The following is a 17,131-nucleotide window of genomic DNA, read 5'->3' as shown; positions in this document are numbered from 1 at the left end:
CAAAAGAATCAAAGGCGACATGAGGAAAAACTTTTTTACGCTGCGAGTGGCTAGAATCTGGAATGCATTGCCTGAAAGGGTGGAGGAGGCAGAATCAATCGTGGCTTTCAAAAAAGGATATTGGATAAGTATTTGAACGAAAACATTTGAGGGCTACAGGGAAAGGGCAGGGAATTGGGACTAGCTGAGGTGCTCTGATTCCCGGGATGGCTGGACTGACATATGAGGAGACTCTGGATTGACTGGGCCTATATTCACTGGAGTTTAGAAGGATGAGAGGGGATCTCAAAGAAACATATAAAATTCTGACAGGACTGGACAGGCTAGATGCAGGAAGAATGTTCCCGATGTTGGGGAAGTCCAGAACCAGGGGACATAGTCTAAGGATAAGCGCTAAGCCATTTAGGACTGAGATGAGGAGAAACTTCTTCACTCAGAGAATTGTTAACCTGTGAAATTCCCTACTGCAGAGTTTTGATGCCAGTTCATTGGATATATTCAAGGGGGAGTTAGATAAGGCCCTTATGGCTAAAGGGATCAAGGGGTATGGAGAGAAAGCAGGAAAGGGGTACTGAGGTGAGTGATCAGCCATGATCTTATTGAATGGTGGTGCAGGCTCGAAGGGCCGAATGGCCTACTCCTGCACCTATTTTTTATGTTTCTATGCTTCTTGCAGAGTCTCTTTGCACCTCTACTGTTATTAAGCTTTTCATTTAGAAAGTACCATGTTCTATCCTTTTTAGGTCTGTTGTAGGCATTAGGCACCTGCTGAATATATCTATACACGTATATGTTTAAAATGACCAAATATAAAATGGCTGCCCAAGCATGTTGGGAACACAGTTAGTCAAGCAATGAACTGCTGACTGAGGCTGACCGAGCAATAATCCTGTGAGGCCCACTACCGGGAATGCCTTGGATCAACAGCTTGAGACAAGATAACTATAACGAACCATTATAGTGCCTGGTATGGAATGTCCTTAATCAATGACTCCACACAGCAGAGCCCCAAGGAACAGAGATAAGGGGGGGCCTGCATCACATAACAGGGTCATGAATCAGCCCGAGCTGACAAGAACTGAACATACAGCCCCCTGAGGTATCAGGGGAATTCTATTGGGTTAAAGAAACCTATATGATTGGATTGTGTCCAGCCGATGTGGGCTGAAGTAACTGTAATGAACTGTTGTAAAACATATAAATATCGATGGATTTCTTTGTTCGGTGGAGTGGAGTGCCTGGAGTTGGACCAGAGGCTCTCTCCCCGCCGGCGTAATAAAAGCCGTTTTGGCGTTGGAACCGACCCAGAGTGTCGAGTGATTCTTGCAGGAAAACATTCGAGCTAACAGTGGCATCACGAACAGGATTTCCCGGAGTCGCTGGACGCCTTTGGAAAAACCCGAGTGAGTATAAAAAATGTTTAATTATAAAAGGGTGTGGGAGGTGGAAGCAGGTTGATCGACACGAGGAGACGGTCTCAAACGCCTAGCCTGAATTAAGAGGACTTTAGTCCCATGTGACGGCCAGGAACTAAGTAGGCGTAGGGAACACACTTAGACCGTGGGATCGTGATACCGAGTGACACTTCCCAGACACAGTAGTGTGATTTGAAAATATACCCCGGAGATCAGGCGGTGCACAGTGACCAACAGAAACTAAACCTCTGAACAGGGTCGGACCAACAGACAAAACAGTGGTAGGTAGTCATTAAGGAGGCGTGGGGCACTGCAGGAATTGCTTAAACACATTTTAAGAATGGTATAAGTTTGTGCAACAGCAGAACTTGCGACCTGACAGTAGCCAGGAGACGGTCTACTACAAGTTACGCTAGGTAGAAAGCGGACCAGAGTAGATTCCTAACGGTTCTAGTCCTACCCAGGAATGACCAATAAAGCAAATAACCTCGAGTGGGGACCAGAAGGGTCCCTTACCCGCCACCTGGTGGAAAAACAAAATAAACTAATTGAGAAGATGATTAAGTCAGGATGGGACCCCAAGGACTCGCCAGCAAATCAGCAGGAATGGTGGGAGAAGGAAAAGAAAGATAAAAATGAAAAGGCTGTGGTCTTGATACTGCGAGCCCATGTAAAATTAACAGAGGAAGTAAATCAATATGTAAGAAATTAAAAAAAACTGATAGTGATTATCTTAAGTGAAGTATGGATCCACGAATAGAGCCAGCTAAACAATAAACTTTGTTGAATGAAAAGAGACTTTTGTGAATGTCTGTCTAGGAATAAGATAAAGAACAGAGAAGGAAAACTGTAATGCCTTTAAAAAAAAAGAAGCCTGTGTGGGTGTGTCGAGGCTGCAGGCTGGGGAAGTAAGGTCCCATTTTTCCTGTGTAAAACCCTGACGCGAAAGCTTCTAGCTCAGTAAAGAGATTTTTACATATGCTGCGTTTGAAGCTAAAGCTTAAAAAAAAATTTAATTTATGAGATACTATATCACAAAATTGAAGTTACAGAGCAAAAGATTAAAGTTTTTGATCAGCTTCTAAAACAGAAGTTAGGCAAAAAAAAAAACAGTATTACCATATTTGACATTTTGTAATTCAACAATAAATATAAATTCTACAAAAGGGGAGCAGAAATTAGGATGGGAACAGTGAAGAATTAATTTTGTTGTGATGGTTTCAAGTACCACTGGTTAAGAAAAGGCACAACAAAATGCGACACATTTAAAACAAAAGGTTAAATCTGATCTCTTTAAAAAAAAATAAAACTGAAAGGTTTGAAAAAAAGATGTAACGTACTAAATAAGTGCTGAAAAAATGTGTTTGCGATGGAAAAAGACATAACTTACTAAATACTAGTTGATGTTTGCTGTGAAAAAGATATTGGTTTAATTGGGAAAAGGAAAAAAAAATTGGAAGAGGTAAAAGACACTCTACATTGATAATGATTTTAAATTACGAGAAAGTTTCACTGCAGTTTGAAAAGATTTCCAGAATAGACGGTGTTTATCAAGAAAAGTCCCGAACAGTCTAAATAAGCAGGAGGGTTTTGAAAATAACCGAGGAGAAAAGATCTAAGCTATGCAAACTCAGCAGAGAGAGAAATAAAACACAAGATTTGCCCAGTGAACGGAACTGTTAAAAAAAAAACTAAATGTTGGAATATATACAGCTTGTGTGAAAATTGGATTTCAGTCTCATTTAAAAAAAAAAATCTTTGGCAAGTACTTGAATTAGAAGTTTAGAAAATTTGGAGTTTAATCTAAAATGCTGTCTTTCCCGATGAGAAGATTTTTATTATGACCACTTTACTAATGATTTCTGCTGTTTTAACGGATTCCTAATTTCTAAGCAAGTTTTGAAGGCACAAAGATTTGGATGATTATGCGAAGTCACGTAATGACATCAGGCCTTCTTACAAACCTGTAAAGGAGTTAACCCTTTCCATTGACAGCTGTTTTACACTGGACCTTACTAATTTGAATTTCTTACTAAAATAAAGACGACTCACCTGACAGACAGAGGAAATAGTGGGATAGTCAGAAAAAAATAAAACAGAACCAGCTGGTCAAGAATTAAAAGTTAAGATAAACAGGCTGGAAGAGATTTTTAAAAACGGGACCAGACAGATAGTGCAGTGTGCAGCCATAGCACCATCACCTATGGCAATCGAGCCAATGTACCCCACTAGGTGTAGTCCACAAACCCAACCTAACAGTAAACCAGACTGCGATGTTTGGAGGAATAGTGATGGCATTGGTGTTGATTGGAGTTTGGATAATATTTAGATGGGTCATCGTGCAGGCTCGAGCACAGCAGGCTCAAATACAAAACCGACGGCAGCCCAGACAGGGACATGAAGTGCTAGAGATGGTACGACTATAAAGAATATGGATAACCTAATCCTTACCTCCAGTTCCACAGAGTGACCGCGACACAAGTAGACCAGAACCTAACACCTGGTGACGACCAGGCTGTCTGTTTAAAATTGCAGATAAAACTCACCGAGATGGGACTGCGACGACTGATTCAACTCATAATATTGGGAACCTTAAGACCCACGCAAACACTGGATGATATCAACGGATTGCAGCGCACTCAGGAAATAAACAACTACATAAACTATGGAGTCTTGTTTAATTTAACGGATGGAATGTGCATCCCAGCAGCCAAGGACTGGAGCAAGGACAGGACTTATTTTAATGCATGGCTGCAAGTGAACCTGAATAAGGACAAAGTATGCGTGCAATGCTCCATGGGTACAAGGAGCAGTTGCATTGGGCGAAGGGAGGCCAGGGGGCTCGATAAATGTATTTGGGATAATGTGTGTGCCCCCTGCCCAACCACAACCGTAGTCACCCACAAGAAGGGGGTGGGGCTGTGTGGATACTACGAGGCGGTAGAGGCTGCCGCAATATCGTTGTATGTATGCTTCTCACCCCCTCCGACACCGCGCCCCATAAGTACCACCACATAGCCTGAGGAATTGCCATGCCCCATAACTACTAAGGGACCAGAAAATGGGATTGTACTGTTCAACTGTTGTATGATAATGTTAAGCATGAAATTGTGCCTGACCTGATCAATATTTCAGGCATCCAGATGCCGGAATATTGTACAGAATCGTCAAGGAAGATGAGGAGAAACTTCTTCACCCAGGGAGTGGTGAACCTGTGGAATTCTCTACTACAGAAAGTAGTTGAGGCCAATTCACTAAATATATTCAAAAGGGAGTTAGATGAAGTCCTTACTACTCAGGGGATCAAGGGGTATGGCGAGAAAGCAGGAAGGGGGTACTGAAGTTTCATGTTCAGCCATGAACTCATTGAATGGCGGTGCAGGCTAGAAGGGCTGAATGGCCTGCTCCTGCACCTATTTTCTTTGTTTCTATAATGTATTAAGTAAAGTCGTAATGCTGCAGGCTGCCGATGCAATGGGTGCCAGTAGATTCCGAGGACAGGGGTCAGCCCCCAGAATAAGGAGGGAAATAGTTAATGTTGCTGCTACCGGCTTCAATACAGGGACCTCCGTAGTAAACTCGATAAGACATACAAGGGTTAAACGAGAGGGTGGAACAGCTTAGAGGGGTGATGAAGGGATTATTAGAGGGTGGAGCAAGACCAGGAAGACCAAGCCAACCTAGGAAAGGAGGGTGCTGAAATCCAGTTGGATGGCATCTCAGTCCTGGAAGCTCACGCCAAAACCATCAATCACCTCATTGATAGAGAAAAGGAAGATACCGGAAAGCAAAGACAGGGGCAACTCTGTCACGCTTATGGTTTGTGGATGGTGGGACAGATCCGCCACAATCTAGATCAGATCCAAAGCGGGGAGGTACCCGATTGGATAGACAGTTCACATTTGGCTCAGTTGGCTAACCAGAGGGGAACACTGGATAATTGTACTCTGAAGGGACTGACCAGAGTATACCTAGCGATTCCAGATTGCCAGATAGGTAGGACTACTGGGATAGGGATAGTCCTGATGATCCCTATAGCCACGCCGGACTCAGGGCCGTTCCCCCTGTACCAACTAGAGAATATCGGAGTAATGCAAGCAAAGGGGGGAAGATCACAGTATGCCCTCACCCGGTGAGCCGAGGTGAGCTAGATGAGTGCAGGTTTAACCAAACCGATGGATGTGTTCTAGAAATAGTGCCCGCACACAGGCACTTCGAGAGGGCAGGCTACGGATGGAAGGGAAGGTACTGCGTTTCTACTACCGAGCGTTCATACCAGTATAATGACCTGCAGTACCCGATACCGCAGCCGAACTTTTGCTTTGCGCCGCTACGACCTGTCACGATCGGGCAAGCGCATATCACCCAGTTTAGGTGCCGGAAACCCGAAGTTATTAATGTAACCGATCAGCTCCACGATCATTTGCAGGATTATGACGAGCCAGATCAGGTCCCTATCCCACATCTAACCGAAGTATTACGGGAATTGAGGCTCAGGGTGGGTCAATCCGTGAAGCTCTACCACCAACTGCAAACTAAAATCAAAGTACTGGAAGAAGATATCGATGTAGACTTACAAAATCAGAGTTGGTGGAGAAAGGTCTGGAACTGGGGAATGAATGTGAACATCCATCCTTGGATTCGAATAATTTCACACATACTGGTCGGGATACAATTGATCTTAGCAATAACATGGGGCATAATGGCCTGCCAGGCATGCAGACACCACGCACAATGAAGAGGGACCCATGCCCGGCCCCCGGATACTAAACAAGCCTGTCTAATAAAGGGGCAGGAGGATTTGGGCCTTTGTCAATTTGATCTAAACAACCGGGACTCCTGAAACCACGTGACTGGCCAGCACGTTGAGGCAGGGAGTACCGGGCTGTGCACAAAATCTAATAAAGGTAGGGCGGTCGGTTAAAGGGGGACTAGGATTAGTCCCTTTACCGAAAGGGGGGAATTGTTGTAGGCATCAGGCACCTGCCGAATATATCTATACGCGTATATGTTTAAAATGACCAAATATAAAATGGCTGCCCAAGCATGATGGGAACTCAGTTAGTCAAGCAATGAACTGCTGACTGAGGCTGACCGAGCAATGACCCAGAGAGGCCCACTACCGGGAATGCCTTGGATCAACAACTTGAGACAAGATAACTATAACAAACCATTATCGTGCCTGGTATGGAATGTCCTTAATCAATGACTCCACACAGCAGAGCCCCAAGGAACAGAGATAAGGGGGGGGGGGGGGCTGCATCACATAACAGGGTCATGAATCAGCCCGAGCTGACAAGAACCGAACAGGTATCAGGGGAATTCTATTGGGTTAAAGAAACCTATATGTAATCTATAATCGTTATGATTGGATTGTGTCCAGCCGATGTGGGCTGAAGTAACTGTAATGAACTGTTGTAAAACATATAAATACCGATGGATTTCTTTGTTCGGTGGAGTGGAGTGCCTGGAGTTGGACCAGAGGCTCTCTCCCCACCGAAGTAATAAAAGCCGTTTTGGCGTTGGAACCAACCCAGAGTGTCGAGTGATTCTTGTAGGAAAACATTCGAGCTAACAAGGTCCAAAATGGATGACCTCACATTTGCCTGTATTGAAATCCATTTGCCACGGTTTTGCCCATTCACTTAATCTGTCAATATCCCCTTGTAATTTTATGCTTTCATCTACACTGCCTGCAATGCCACCTATCTTTGGGTCATCGGCAAATTTGGATACAAGACTTTCTATGCCATCATCTCTAAGTTATTAATAAATACTGTGAATTTCCAAATCCCTGTGGGACACCACTAAAACAACAACAACTTTTATTTATATAACGCCCTTAACGTAGTAAAATGTCCCAAAGCCCTTCACAGCAGTATTACTAGACAAAACAGATAAATTTGACACCGAGCACACAAGAAGAAATTAATGCAGATGACAAAGCTTGGTTAAAGAGGTAGGTTATAAGGAGCGTCTTAAAGGAGGAAAGCGAGGTAGAAAGGCGAAGAGGTTTAGGGAGGGAGTTACAGAGCTTAGGGTCCAAATAACTGAAGGCACGGCCACCAATGCTTGAGCAGTTATAATGAGGAATGTTCAAGAGGGCAGAATTTGACAAGCGCAGACATCTTGTTGTGTTGTGAGACTGAAAAACATTACAGAGATAGGGAGGGGCAAGGCCATGGAGTGATTTGTAAACAAGGATGAGAGGTGTTATTTAACTGGGAGTCGATGTAGGTCCAAAAGCACAGGGGTGATGTGTGATCATGACTTGGTGCGAGTTAGGACACGGGCTGCCGAGTTTTGGATGACCTCAAGTATACGCAGTGTAGAATGTGGAAGGCCAGCCGGGAGTGAGTTGGAGTAGTCAAGTCTAGAGGTAACAAAGGCATGGATGAGGGTTTCAGCAGCAGCGGAGGCGGGCAATGTTACGGAGGTGGAAAAGGGTGGTTTTAGTTATGCCGTGGATATGTGGCTGGAAACTCATTTCAGGGTCAAATATGACGCCTAGGTTGTGAACAGTCTGGTTCAGCCTCAGATAGATGCTAGGGAGAGGGATGGAATCAGTGGTTAGGGAACACAGTTTGTGGCAGGGGCCAAAGATAGTGGCTTCTGTCTTCCCAATATTTAATTGGAGAAAATTTATGTTCATCCAGTACTAGATGTCGGACAAGCAGTCTGACAATCTATATACTAAGCAGGGGTTGAGAGAAGTGGTGGAGGGGTAGAGCCGGGTGTCATCAGGGTACATGTGGAAACTGACTCCATGTTTTTGGATGATATCGCCAAGGGGCAGCATATAGTTGAGAAATAAGAGGGGGCCAAGGATTGATCCTTGGGTGACACCAGAGGTAACGATGTGGGAGTGGGAAGAGAAGGCATTGCAGGAGATTTTCTGGCTACGATTAGATAGATAAGAATAGAACCAAGCGAGTGCAGTCCCACCCAGCAGGACATTGGTGGAGAGGCGTTGGAGAAGGATGGAGTGGTCAATTGTGTCAAAGGCTGCACACAGATCCAGAAGGACGAGGAGGGATAGGTTACCTTTGTCACAGTCACAAAGGATGTCATTTGTGACTTTGATGAGAGCCGTTTCGGTAATGCGGCAGGGACGAAAATCAGATTGAAGGGATTCAAACATTGAATTCATAGAAAGATGGCCACGGATTTGGGAGGTGACAACTCGTTCAAATACTTTGGACAGGAAAGGGAGGTTTTTTTGAGAGGGGTGATGACCGCAGATTTGAAGGAGGGGGACAGTACCTGAGGAGAACCGTTAACAATGTTGGCTAACATGGGAGCCAAAAAAGGAAATTGGGTGGTCAGCAGTTTAGTAGGGATAGGGTCAAGGGAGCAAGAGGTCGATCTTATGGACAAGATGAGCTTGGAGAGGTCAAGAGCGGAGAGAACGATAATGAGTTTAGTGCTCGTGCAGGTGGGAGCCTCAGATGAAGTTTTGCCCTGTGCGCTAATTGAAGGAAGGGAACTCGTAGAGGCAGCTGATCGGATGGTCTCAATCTTTTAGACAAAGAAGTCCATCAGCTCCTCACACTTGTTGTTGGAGGTGAGTGTGGTGGAGACAGGGGAGAAGGGTTTAAGGAGACGGTTAGCAGTAGAGAATAGTGAGCAGTTTTTGCAGACAAGAGTAGGAGCTGACGTTTTATGTGTTCGAGCCAGATCTGGTGGTGAATGGCTAAACCAGTTGTCCACCACATCCATTCAAGTCAACGCCCTTTGGACTTGAGGGAGCGAAGATGAGGGCCGTACCAAGAAAAAGGCCACGAGAGATTGCAAAGTCAAGGGGGTGGCCATTAATATGGGTTGAGGAATTCACATGGAGGGAGAGATTAAAGGAGGACAGGAGGATAGTGAACTCAGAAGAAAAAGAGCATGATGAATTGAGATGGAGGTTAAAGTCACCGAGGGAGAGAAGTCATTCGGTGCAAAGGCTGAGGGAGGAAAGCAGTGAGGATATCTCCGATAACATTTTTATAATACTTGGGTGGACGGTAGAAAACAAGAATTTTGAATGAGAGGTGAGAGGGGTGGAATAAGGCAAGATGCTCAAGGGAGGAGAAAGTGCCGGAGGGGTAGGGGGATAGACCAAGTTATGATTTTGTGATGAGAGCTATACCGCCACTATGGCGGTCTGGGCGTGGCAAGTGGTAGAAGGTATAGCCGGGAGGGAAGGCTTCGATTAAAGGTAGTGTGTCATTATCCCTCAACCAAGTTTCCGTCAGTGCCATGATGTCGATGCAATCATCCACAATAAGGTCATGCATGGCAAGGGCCTTGTTCGCAAGTGAACAGACATTCTGTAAGGAGATTTTGAGAGGATCCGTGATGGCTGATCCATTGCCAGCATACACATGGTCATTTCTTGGAGGGATGAGTTGGACGGGGCGGAGATTGGCAAGGTTAGCATCCCCTGGGCAAGCAGGGTGGCAAGGTCAGTGAGAGCAGAATGGGACAATTGGGGTTGCTGCTTGTGAGGACAGCGACGAGTGCTGTGATGGGCCCTTCGGAGAATGCCAAGAGAGGCACAGAGGCTGCAGGCTTGTCTAAAAAAAGTCGAGTCTGGGACGGCAGCACAAGAGTAGGAAGGTCGTAGAGTAATGAAGGGTTGGGATAGGTGTTATGTATGTAACCCTAGGCAACCTGTATCATACCGCAACCAAAGGGCCTACCTTTTGGAGTTCCAAGGGATCCCAGCATCCCTTGGGAGCACTGTATATAAGCAGGCCTCCCATGCTGTACCAGCACTCTGGAGTTTAAATAAAGGAGCTAAGTTCACACTTACTCATTGTCTACAGTACTCAATTGCATTACTTTATTATGAGCATAACAGTAGGGCTTTTGGAAGACAGTATACAAGAGAGAGATGAGAGGCAGCATAATGATAGGAGAGACTGACCAGGGAGGGAGAGAGAGAAAAAGCAGGAGAAGGAAGTGGAAATAGAAGTCACCACCAGTCACATCATGCCAATTTATCTACCTACCCATTATCCTGACTCTGTCTGTGTCGCTCAGCCAATTTCCTAATCAGGTCAATAATTTGCCCTCAATTCCGTGGGCTTTTACCTTAGATAACAGTCTCTTATGTGGGACTTTATCAAATGCCTCCTGGAAATCCATATAAATAAATTTACACCAAACTAATAATGAATGATTTCTGCCATCGATTTATGCCATCGATTTATTTTTAGTATCGCTTCTCTGTGGTATTTCTCCAACACCTTCCCTGGATACCAAGACTAGGAGAGGCATTCTGGAAGGTATGGGGATCCAGGACTGGTCCATGAGAGTAACTGAATGTATAAAAACTGAGATAATCTAGAATGAGAAAGGGGAAAAGGCCCAAAAATGGAGCAGTGGGTAACAGGACATCAATTAGTCTCCTCCTATCTTACATAAATTAATAGCAGGAGTAGGCCATATCCCGCCTCGAGCCTGGTCCGCCATTTAATGAGATCATGGCTGATTTTTCAATCTCAACTCTACTTGCCTGCAATATCCCCATATCCCTGGATTCCCTTAATATACAAAAATCTATCGATCTCTACCTTGAATATACTCAAAGACTGAGCTTCCACTGCCCTCTGGGGTAGAGAATTCCAAAGATTCACCACCCTCAGTGAAAAAATTTCTCATCTCAGCCTAAATGGCCAACCTCTTATTTTGAGACTGTGATGTCTGGTTCTAGGCACCCCAGCCAGGGGAAACATTCTCCCTGCATCTACCCGGTCAAGCCCTGTAAGAATTTTATGTTTCAACGAGATCACCTCATTCTTCTAAACTCTAGAGAATACAGGCCCAGCCTGCTCAATCTCTCCTTGTGGGACAACCCCCCCATCCCAGGAATTAGTCTGGTGAACCTTCATTGCACTTCCTCTATGGCAAGTATATCCTTCCTTAGGTAAGGAGACCAAAACTGTACACAATACTCCAGGTGTGGTCTGATCAAGGCCCTATATAATTGTAGTACGAAGTCTTTACTCTTATCCTCAAATCCTCTTGTAATAAAGGCCAACGTACCATTTGCTTTTTTAATTGCTTGCTGTACCTTCATGTTAACTTTCAGTGATTCATGTACAAGGATACACAGGTCCCTCCGAACACCAACATTTTCCAATCTCTCACCATTTAAAAAATACTCTGCTTTTCTATTTTTCCTGCCAAAGTGGATAACTTCACATTTCCCCACATTATATTCCATTTGCCATGTTCTTACCCACTCACTTAGCCAGTCTACATCCCCTTGAAGCCTCTTTGCATCGTCCTCACAACTTACATTCCCACCTAGCTTTGTGTCATCAGCAAACTTACATATATTACATTTGGTCCCTTCATCCAAATCATTGATATAGATTGTGAATAGCTGAGGCCCAGGCACCAATCCTTGCGGTACCCCACTAGTTACATCCTGACAACCTGAAAATAACTCGTTTATTCCTACTCTGTTTTCTGTCCGTTAACCAATCCTCAATCCATATTTTGTATCGAATGTCTTCTGAAAATCTAAATACATCACATCCACTGATTCCCCCTTATCTATACTGCTCATTACAACCTCAAAAACTCTAACAGATTCGTCAAATATGATTTCTCTTTCATGAATCCATGTGGACTCAGAAAATCATAATAGGATTGTGCAAAGTGCCCTGTTACCATGTCCTTAATAATAGATTCTAGCATTTTCTCTACTACTGATGTCAGGCTAACTGGTCTGTAGTTCCCAGTTTTCTCCCTCGCACCTTAAGTAGCGGGGTTAGATTTGCTGCCTTCCAATTGGTGGGAATCATTCTAGAATCTATGGAATTTTGGAAGATGACAACCAATGCATCTACTATTTCTGTAGCTACCTCTTTCAAAACCCTAGGATATAGGATATCAAGTCCAGGGTATTTATTGGCTCAGTCCCATTAATTTCTCCAGTACCATTTTTTAAACTCTTACTAATTTCTTTCAATACCTCATTCTCGCTAGACCCTTGGTTCTCCACTATTTCTGGCAATTTTTTTGCTTATTCTTCTGTGAAGATAGACAAAAAGTATTTGTTTAATTTCTCTGCCATTTCCTTATTTCCCATTATAATTTCTCCTGCCTCAGTCTGTAAGGGACCCACATTTACTTTAGCGAATCTTTTCTTTTTTACATACCTATAGAAGCTTTTACATCTCTCGGCAGTTTACTCATTCTATTTTCCCTTTCATTATCAATTTCTTAGTCCTTCTTTGCTGAATTCTAAAATCCTCTCCATCCTCAATACTCTTTTTGGCAACATTATTATGGTCACTCTTCCCTAAAAGGTCCCTTTACTACAAGCTTATTAATTAACCTTTTCTCATTGCACAATACTAGATCTATAATAGCCTGTTCCCTAGTTGCTTCCTCAATATACTGATCTAGAAAACTCTCATACATGCCATGAAATCGTCCTCTACACTATTACTGCAAAATTGATTTTCCCAGTCTATATGTAGATTAAAGTCCCCATGATCACTGTATTAGTCTTATTACATGCATTTCTAATTTCCTGATTTATACTCTGCCCTACATTATAACTACTGTTTTGGGGGCCTATAAACAACTCCAACCAATGTTGTCTGCCCCTTGCTGTTTCTTAGTTCCACCCAAACTGATCCTAATTTTCAAAGCCAAGATCCTTTCCACGGTCTTTATCCCATCCTTTATTATAAGAGCTGCCCCCTCTTCCTTTTCCATTTGCCTATCACTTCTAAAAGTTAAGTATCCTGGAATATTTAGTTCCCAATCTTGGCCACTTTGCAACCATGTCTCCTTAATGGTAATTAGATCAAACCTATTAAATTCTATCTGTGCTATTAATTCATCTATTTTGTTGCGATAGCTTCGCGCACAGATATAGTTCCTTTAGATATGACTTATTTCCATTTTTCCCTGATGTCACCTTAGTCTCTGATGCCTGATTACCTTTGTTGATTTTTCTGTCCCTTCCTGACCCACTCTGCTTATTTTTACCCAAAATTCTACTCTGCTCCAGAAACTTGACATTTCTCTTGCTGCTTTTAATTTTACTCTTTCTTGAAAGCTCCGAGCCCACCCCTTCATTAGTTTAAAGCCCCATCTACTGCCCTAATTATACAGTTCGCCAGGACACTGATCCCAGCCTGGTTTATTGGAGCCCATCCCAACAGAACAGCTTCCTCTTTCCCCACTACTGGTTCCAGTGTCCCATGAACTAAAACCCCTTCCTCCCACACCATTCTTTGAGCCATGCATTGAAACATTTAATCTGTTTGTCCCTATGCAAGTTTGCATATGGTTCGGGTAACAATCCAGGAGATTGTAGCCTTTGAATTTGGATCTTAGCTCCTCAAACACCCTCATCAAAACATCATTCCTGGTTCTACCTATGTCCTTGGTTCCTACATGGACCATTACAACTGGATGGTCCCCCCCCCAGTTCAAGTTCTTCACCAGCCACGAGGAGATTCCTTTATCCTGGCACCGGGCAAGAAACACAACGGTGCTGTAGTTTGCACATCCTCCCAGCAGTGCTATTCCCCATCCATACAGGCAGCAAGTACTTCATACCTGTTGGACAATGTCAAGGGCTGAGGCTCCTCCATCATTACATCCTAGGTCCCCATACCTGCCTCCTGTCCCTGATCATTGATGAACTTAAAAGTACTACTTAACCCAAGGGGTGTGACTGCTACCTGGAACAAAGTGTCCGGGTAACCGTCCCTGATGTCCCATGTCTGCACCTCGTACTCCAGCTCAACAATTCTGAGCCGAAGTTCCTTACGCTGCAGACACTTATAACAGACATGGGTGCTCGGGATCGCGATTCTCTCCAAACTCCCACATGCTGCAGTTACGACAAACCACCTGACCTACCATGTCTATCTAACCGTCTTTATTTATTTGATTAGTTAATAAATTATTTTAGTTTTATTACTTAATTGGTTTATCTGGTTTAGTTACTAATTTAATAAAGTTAGTTATTTACTATTTCTCAGCCAGCTTAGAGGGTACAAAACCTGTCGGACTCACCAACAAATCACCTTCCAGCAATCCTGTGTTGTCATACCACCTGCTCCTCTCAGCAGATTCTCTCCCAAGATGGCAGCCGTTAACCCGGGCCCGTCACCGGGAGAAAGCCCCGCAACTGCCGCCCCGCTCGGGGCAAACGCTGGACCGGTTCTTGTTCGGTGCTCGAGGCCCACACCGGGTGGTTAGGAAGCCTCCCCGCTGGATCCATGGCTCCCCTGCGCCCCACCACCACTTTCTCCTGCTCCCTGTCTGGAGCAAAAATAAAATGGGGAAGGTGGCTCAAACATGGCTAACAAGGGAAATTAAGGATAGTGTTAAATCCAAAGAAGAGGCATATAAATTGGCCAGAAAAAGCAGCAAACCTAGGGACTGGGAGAATTTTAGAATTCAGCAGAGGAGGTTGAAGGGTTTAATCAAGAGGGAGGAAATAGAGTACGAGAAGAAGCTTGCCGGGAACATAAAAACTGACTGCAAAAACTTCTATAGATATGTGAAGAGAAAGAGATTAGGGAAGACAAACGTAGGTCCCTTGCAGTCAGAATCAGGTGAATTTATAATGGGGGGAAAAAAAATGGCAGACCAATTGAACAAATACTTTGGTTCTGTTTTCACGAAGGAAAACACCAATAACTTTCCGGAAATACTAGGGGACAGAGGATCTAGTGAGAAGGAGGAACTGAAGGAAATCCTTATTAGTCAGGAAATTGTGTTAGGGAAATTGATGGGATTGAAGGCCGATAAATCCCCAGAGCCTGATAGTCTGCACAGAGAACTTAAGGAAGTAACCCGAGAAATAGTGGACGCACGGTGATCATTTTCCAACAGTCTATCAACTCTGGATCAGTTCCTATGAACTGGAGGGTAGCTAATGTAACACCAGTTTTTAAAAAAAAAGTAGAGCGAAAACGGGTAATTATAGACCGGTTAGCCTGACATCAGTAGTGGGGAAAATGTTGGAATCAATTATTAAAGATGAAATAGCAGCGCCTTTGAAAAGCAGTGACAGGAACAGTCCAAGTCAGCACGGATTTATGAAAGGGAAATCATGTTTGACAAATCTTCTGGAATTTTGTGAGGATGTAACTATTAGTGGACAAGGGAGAACCAGTGGATGTGGTGTATTTGGACTTTCAAAAAGCTTTTGACAAGATCCCATACAAGAGATTAGTGTGCAAAATTAAAGCACATGGTATTGGGGGTAATGTACTGACGTGGATAGAGAACTGGTTGGTAGACAGGAAGCAGAGAGTCGAGATAAACGTGTCCTTTTCAGAATGGCAGGCAGTAACTAGTGGGGTGTTACAGGGCTCAGTGCTATTTACAATATACATCAATGATTTAGGTGAAGGAATTGACCTTGTAATAACTCCCAAGTTTGCAGATGACACCAAGCTGGGTGGCAGTGTGAGCTGTGAGGAGGATGCTAAGAGGCTGCAGGGTGAGTTGGACAGGTTAGGTGAGTAGGCAAATGCAGTATGTGGATCAATGTGAGGTTATCCACTTTGGGGGCAAAAACATGAAGGCAGAATATTATCTGAATTGGAGCAGATTAGGAAAAGGGGAGGTGCAATGAGACCTGGGTGTCATGGTACATCAGTCATTGAAGATTGGCATGTAGCTACAGCAGGCGATGAAGGCGGCAAATGGCATGTTGGCCTTCATAGCTAGGGCATTTGAGTATAGGAGCAGGGAGGTCTTACTGTAGTTGTACAGGGCCTTGATGAGGTCTCACCTGGAATATTGTGTTCAGTTTTGGTCTCCTAATCTGAGGAAGGACGTTCTTGCTATTGAGGGAGTGCAGCGAAGGTTCACCAGACTGATTCCCGGGATGGCAGGACTGACATATGAGGAGAGACTGGATCGACTGGGCCTGTATTCACTGGAGTTTCGAAGAATGAGAGGGGATCTCATAGAAAAATATAAAATTCTGACGGGATTAGACAGGTTAGATGCAGGAAGAATATCCCGATGTTGGGGAAGTCCAGAACCAGGGGTCACAAGTCTAAGGATAAGGGGTAAGCCATTTAGGACCAAGATGAGGAGAAACGTCTTCACTCAGAGTTGTTAACCTGTGAAATTCTCTACCAGAGTTGTAGATGTCAGTTCATTGGATATATTCAAGAGGGAGTTAGATATGGCCATTATGGCCAAAGGGATCAAGGGGTATGGAGAGAAAGCAGGAAAGGGGTACTGAGGTGAATGATCAGCCATGATCTTATTGAATGGTGGTGCAGGCGCGAAGGGCCAAATGGCCTACTCCTGCATATATTTTTTATGTTTCCTCCTCCCCGCTCCGGAATCTTCTCCACCATTACCCGACTGGCAGCACCGTGCGCACGCGAGACCTGCGTCAGCGCACTAGGACCCCGCAACATTGATGGAGCCTATTCTACCGCGCGGTGTGTTCTGGGTAAAAAGCGCCGCCATTGTCGTCAATGGCCGAGCAGCAGAGACACACTTGGAGCAAGGCATAGGAGGAGGAGAAGAATGAAAGTTGAGTCCCAGGATTTGACACCAGATTGAGCCGTGCTGCACATGCTGATTCCACTGGAGCAATACACTCGGCGCATAGGCGTCTATCTCAATTTTTGAAAGGGTTAGATAATAAGATTAAATTGCTATCGTTTATATTTCTAATTTTGTTTTAAGTGGATGAATAGCACAGATTAGATATAGAT

This window comes from Pristiophorus japonicus, chromosome 2 (genome assembly GCF_044704955.1).
Source record: "Pristiophorus japonicus isolate sPriJap1 chromosome 2, sPriJap1.hap1, whole genome shotgun sequence".
Classification (NCBI taxonomy): Eukaryota; Metazoa; Chordata; class Chondrichthyes; family Pristiophoridae; genus Pristiophorus; species Pristiophorus japonicus.
The sequence above is the reverse complement of the archived record's forward strand: the minus strand, read 5'-3'. Positions refer to the sequence as shown.